The sequence below is a fragment of the Rana temporaria genome, chromosome 13, assembly GCF_905171775.1.
Source record: "Rana temporaria chromosome 13, aRanTem1.1, whole genome shotgun sequence".
NCBI lineage: Eukaryota > Metazoa > Chordata > Amphibia > Anura > Ranidae > Rana > Rana temporaria.
The window spans coordinates 12,160,825-12,167,619 of record NC_053501.1 but is presented as its reverse complement, the minus strand read 5'-3'; positions in this window follow the sequence as shown (position 1 = coordinate 12,167,619).

Here is a 6,795-nt window from a genome sequence, read left to right as displayed (position 1 = left end):
CCGCATAGCAACAGGCATTTCCAGATGAGTAAAAAATATATATATTTTTTTCTTTTTTAGTCGTAAGCTACAGTTTAACCACTTACCCCCCGGACCATATTGCTGCCCAAAGACCAGAGTACTTTTTGCGATTCGGGACTGCGTCGCTTTAACAGACAATTGCGCGGTCGTGCTACGTGGCTCCCAAACAAAATTGGCGTCCTTTTTTTCCCACAAATAGAGCTTTCTTTTGGTGGTATTTGATCACCTCTGCGTTTTTTTTTTTTTTGCGCTATAAACAAAAATAGAACGACAATTTTGAAAAAAATGAATATTTTTTACTTTTTGCTGTAATAAATATCCCCCAAAAATATATAAAAAAACATTTTTTTTCCTCAGTTTAGGCCGATACGTATTCTTCTACATATTTTTCGTAAAAAAAATCGCAATAAGCGTTTATTGATTGGTTTGCGCAAAAGTTATAGCGTTTACAAAATAGGGGGTATTTTTATGGCATTTTTATTAATATTTTTTTTACTAGTAATGGCGGCGATCAGCGATTTTTTTTTCGGTATTGCGACATTATGGCGGACACTTCGGACATTTTTGACACATTTTTGGGACCATTGGCATTTTTATAGCGATCAGTGCTATAAAAATGCATTAGATTACTATAAAAATGCCACTGGCAGTGAAGGGGTTAACACTAGGGGGCGGGGAAGGGGTTAAGTATGCCTGGGTGTGTTCTTACTGTGGGGGGGGGTGGCCTCACTTGGGGAAACACTGATTTTCTGTTCATACATTGTATGAACAGAAAATCAGCATTTCCCCTGCTGACAGGAACGAGAGCTGTGTGTTTACACACACAGCTCCCGTTCCCCGCTCTGTACCGAGCGATCGCGTGTGCCCGGCGGCGATCGCGCCCGCCGGGCACACGCACGGGAGTCGGGGGCGAGCGGGGGGCGCGCGCGCGCGCGCCCCTAGTGGCGGCTAAAGGGTAGGACGTCCATTTACGTGGTCTCGCCTAGGAGAGCCACCTTGTGGACGTAAAATGACGGTGCGGCGACGGCAAGTAGTTAAAGCAAAATAGTTTTTTTGATGGAACCTCCATTTTAATGACAAGAATTCAGTCTAAAATTACAAAAAAATATGAATTGTATGGTACAGTATGGTACAGTTGGCTGGGATTAAAAGCCAAACACAGTTCAACAGAAGGAGTTCAAAAAGCTAGGATAGTTCCTAATAATAATGCCATAGATAGCCAAACTGTAGCCAAATAGAGAGATACGCTATGATATGATGGAATCAAAGTATGTACTGCCTGAAGTTATTATATTTTTGTTCAAAAACATTTTACTTTGCCATTCTTGGTTTCTCAGATGCTCATGGACTTTACCGGATGTAGTGGGCAATGGCATCAACCAAGAAACACATTGTAGCAGTAGTAATACTGGTTCTTATACAGTTTTCACTACTTTCACCAAAGAAAGTCCCTGCAGACCTAATTTTTAAATATACCTCACCTCTGCACCTTGACATGTCTCCATTAGGGATGAGCCAAACACCCCCCCCGGTTCGCACCAGAACCTGTGAAAGGACCGAAAGTTTGCACAAACCCCATTAAAGTCTATGGGACACGAACGTTCGGAATCAAAAGTGCTCATTTTAAAGGCTAATATCCAAGTTATTGTCCTAAAAAGGGTCTGGGGACCCGGGTCCTGCCCCAGGGGACGTGTATCAATGCAATTTTTTTTTTTTAAATGGATGTTTTTTCGGGAGCAGTGATTTTATTGTGAAAAAAGAGTGAAATATTCCTTTAAATATCGTACCTGCTGGGTGTCTATAGTATGCCTGTGAAGTGGCACGTGTTTCCCGGGTTTAGAACTGTCCCTGCACAAAATGAAATTTCTATAGGAAAAAAAGTCATTTAAAACTGCTTGCGGCTTTAATGTAATGTCTGGTCCTGTGCAAAGGACACTAAACCAAAATTCTGCAGCTCCTTGCCTGTATTTGTATGAGAACACCAGCAATTGTATTCAGGTAGCTTTAGCTGCACACTGTGCAAAGGACACAGTACACTAAGTGAAAATTCTGCAGCTAGCACAATCACCTGCCTGCCTGTCATTATATTATGAAGAGAATACAGGAACGGATCTAGCTAAACTGAATACAGTGTTTAAATATATATACAACACCTGGGATGCATATATATCCTCTATACACTGTAACTGAAGCTAACTGACTCACCTGCCTTCCTGCTCTATCTAACTCAAAATAAATTACGCTGTCTCTCTCTCTCTGTCTGTCTTTAACCACTTAAGACCCGCACCTTTAAGCAGGTAAAGGACCTGGCCAGTTTTTGCGATTCGGCACTGCGTCGCTTTAACTGACAATTGCGCGGTCGTGCGACGTGGCTCCCAAACAAAATTGGCGTCCTTTTTTTCCACAAATAGAGCTTTCTTTTGGTGTTATTTGATCACCTCTGCGGTTTTTATTTTTTGCGCTATAAAAAAAAATAGAGCGACAATTTTGAAAATAATGCAATATTTTTAACTTTTTGCTATAATAAATATCTCTCAAAAACATATAATTTTTTTTCTCTCAGTTTAGGCCGATACGTATTCTTCTACCTATTTTTGGTAAAAAAAATCGCAATAAGCGTTTATCGATTGGTTTGCGCAAAATTTATAGCGTTTACAAAATAGGGGATAGTTTTATTGCATTTTTATAAAAAAAAATTTTTACTATTAATGGCGGCGATCAGTAATTTTTTTCGTGACTGCAACATTATGGCAGACACTTCAGACAATTTTGACACATTTTTGGGACCATTGTCATTTTCACAGCAAAAAATGCATTAAAAATGCATTGTTTACTGTGAAAATGACAATTGCAGTTTGGGAGATAACCAAAAGGGGGCGCTGAAGGGGTTAAGTGTGACCTCATCTGTGTTTATAACTGTAGGGGGTGTGGCTGTAGGTGTGACATCATTGATTGTGGTTCCCTATACAGTGAAGACCGGGAAGCTGTGTTTACACACAGCTCTCCTCATTCTTCAGCTCTGGGGACCGATCGCGGGACTCCAGCAGCGATCGGGTCCGCGGGTTCCGCGGGTCACAGAGCTTCGGACCGGGTCGCGGGCGCGCAACACGTGCGCGCACCCGCAACCTACGGCTGGGCAATTAAAGAGGACGTACCTGTACATGCTTGTGCCCATCCGTGCCATTCTGCTGACGTATATGTGCAGGAGGTGGTCCTTAAGTGGTTAAACACCGCCGCAACACACTACACAAGGCTGCCACGGAGGCGGCCTTATATAGTGTGGGGCGTATACTAAACCCCCTGAGACATAATTGGCCAAAGCCACCCTGGCTTTGGCCTATTATGGCTCTCCGTTTTTTCCGCGCTGTGATTGGCCAAAGCATGCGGGTCAAGGTGCATGCTTGGTCAATTATCAGCCAGCAATGCACTGCGATGCCGCAGTGAATTATGGGCCGTGACACGCCACTCGAATTTGGTGCAAACGGCCCATAATGTTCGAAATTCAGCGAGCGGTCGAATAGCCGTTCTTCAAGTCGAACATGGGTTTGACTTGAACTCGAAGCTCATCCCTAGTCTCCATACCTAAACACTGGGATTTAATATTCCATAACAAAACACAACTAACAATATAATTACATTGAGCTGGGAAGGTGGAATTTAGTGAATGGAACAGAGCCCTCCTGCCTTCCATCATTCAATCATGTGCAAGCAAAACTATTTTTTTTTTAAGTTCCTTGCAAGAGATTTGGTATTCTTCAAAGTGAACTTTCCCCACATTCACTAAGGAAAAATTCGCTTGCAAAGTGAACAGTCTATTTACCTTTCATATGTTACCGCATAAGCTCAATTAACCTCTTGCCGACCGCCCACCGTAGTTTTACAGCGGCAGGTCGGCCGAGCAAAATCACGTAATATAACGTGATTTTGCATTGCAGACACTAGTAGGTAGATTCAGGTAGAGTTAGGCCGACTTATCAGTAGATAAGTCGACCTAACTCAGAATCTACGCCGACTTATGTTTAAGCGTATGCTCAAACAGAGATACGCTTAAACATATCTAAGATAGGACGGCTATTTTGGATGGCCGCTAGGTGGCGCTTCCATTGCGGTCGGCGTAGAATATGTAAATGAGTTGATACGCCGATTCACGAACGTACGCCCGGCCGCCGCAGTCGATTTACGCCGTTTCCGTAAGGCATTAGCAGGCCTAAAGTTATTCCATCTATTAGGTGGAATAACAATGTTAAAGTATGGCCGTCGTTCCCGCCGCGAGATTCGAATTGTTTGCGTAAGTAATTTGTGAATCGGGATTTACATCGTTTACGTCCACATCGAAATCAATAGGCCCGTGTGGCGTACGTAGCCGCAATGCACACTGGGAAATGTAGGCGCCCGGCGCATGCGCAGTTAAAAGAACCCGTAAAAAACGTGAGGTCAAGCCTCATTACCATCAAACACGCCCCCCTCCAAGACATTTGAATTCAGGCACCCTTACGCCCGCCCGATTTAGGCTACGCCGCCGTATATTAGCAGGCAAGTACATTGAGAATCATGTACTTGCCTAGCTAACTTACGGCGGCGTAGCCTAAACACACTAAGCTACGCCGCCGCAAGTTTAGGCACATCTACTTGAATCTACCTATAGGGGTCCACGCGCTTCCGGAGGCGTGCACGTGCGCCCCCTGCTCGCCCCTGGTGCCGATGCGAGTGCCCGGTGGGCACCCGCGATCGCTCATTGCAGAGCGTGAACCGGGAGCTGCTCCAGGTCCTTTCAGGGGGAGAAATGACTGATCGCATGTTCATACAATGTATGAACAGTGATCTGTCATTTCCCCTAGTCAGTCCCACCCCCCTTCAGTTAGGACACAATGAGGGAACATAATTAACCCCTTCCTTGCCCCCTAGTGTTAACCCCTTCCCTGCCAGTGACATTTTTACAGTAATCAATGCATTTTTATACCACTGATCGCTATAAAAATGCCAATGGTCTCAAAAATGTGTCAAAAGTGTCCGAAGTGTCCGCTATAAGGTCGCAGTACCGATAAAAATTGCAGATTGACGCCATAAAAATGCCATAAATCTATCCCCTATTTGTAGATGCTATAACTTTTGCGCAAACCAATCAATAAACGCTTATTGCGATTTTTTTTAACGAAAAATATGTAGAAGAATACGTATCGGCCTAAACTAAGGGACATTTTTTTTATAGATTTTTGGGGGGTATTTAATATAGCAAAAAGTAAAAAATATTCATTTTTTTTTTCAAAATTATCGCTCTGTTTTGTTTATAGCGCAAAAAATAAAAACCACAGAGGTGATCTAATACCACCAAAAGAAATCTCTATTTGTGAGACAAAAAGGACGCCAATTTTTTTTGGGAGCCACGTCACACGACCGCGCAATTGTCAGTTAAGGCGACGCAGTGCCAAATCGCATAAAGGGGCCAGGTCCTTTACCTGCATATTGGTCTGGGGCTTAAGTGGTTAACAGCACTAAAAGGCAACAAACAGTAAAAAGAAAATGAAAACAATAATTTTATTTGATTAAAAAAAACTAAATTGCTTAGGAGCCACGTCGCACGACCACGCAATTGTCAGTTAAAGCGACGCAGTGCCGAATCGCAAAAAGTGGCCCGATCATTGACCAGCCAAATGGTCCGGGGCTGAAGTGGTTAAACTAAAAAAAAATTAACAATATAATTCACTACAGCAAAACAAACTGTAAACATGTTTGCATGAGTTAATGAACTTTGCCCAGTCATGCACACATCACTTATAATTCAAAGCAGAAACATTGTTGCAGTTTGTGCTAATGTAAGACAAATATTGCATTTTCAAATTCAAAGCAGTGCATTTTTAAAAACATTGTTGCATTTTGTGCTAATGTAAGATAAGATCATTCACTTTTCAAGTTCAAAGCAGTACATATCTAGAAACACTTTTGCAAACGTTTGAAGAGAGACAAACACAATGTATGCAATGCTGTAATGCTGAAATTGCCAAGTCCTACCAGGTTTTGACAAAGGTGCCTATTGCCTAAAACAAAAGAAAAGTGAGAAGAGTTTAGGATTCTTTGTCCACATTAAAGAAAAAAACAGAAATCCCTGAAGAGGCAGTGATCCATGATCAAAAGAAGAAAGAAGAAAGAGATCCATGATCCACAAGTCATTTTCTGCAGACCGCAAAGTTGAGTTAACCACAACTCAAGTGACCATCCAGCAAAGCAAGGTCCAGCCTTCTGTAAGGAGTTTCACAAGTCTGATGGAAGGAGTTACTGAAACCTACATGCTGTGCATCTCTCTAAGTGGGTGGGTACATGCAAATAACCCTTGCTTGTCATCCAAAGGAACACTGTATGGTACATATCTTCACACTGCCCTTTTCTAGCTCTTTGCATAAGCCAGTTCCATTTTTTCTATTGATTGGCTCCCTACCTGTGTGTTGGCCACGCCTGACCAAGACTTTTTCTTCAATGGATGCCTAGACTGAGCTTAGCTAGACTTGCCCAGGTGCTCCTCTACCTGCAGTGGCGGTGATTGGGTTGTTCTGCAAAGAGCAAAGCCTTCCTCTTGCATCCATCTCCAAAACCTCAAATCCAGACCCCACCCTCTCTGATAATTGAGCTTCTTTGGCACTGATATCTGCTACTATTTAGCCCAACCAGGTGTCCTTTTTCTCCTTTGGCACCACCTAGCCCTCCCTTCTCTTTAGATATCCTGAACTTTGTCGACCTTTTGTGCAGTTCTTGTGCTACCCCATGGGGAACCCTCCAATT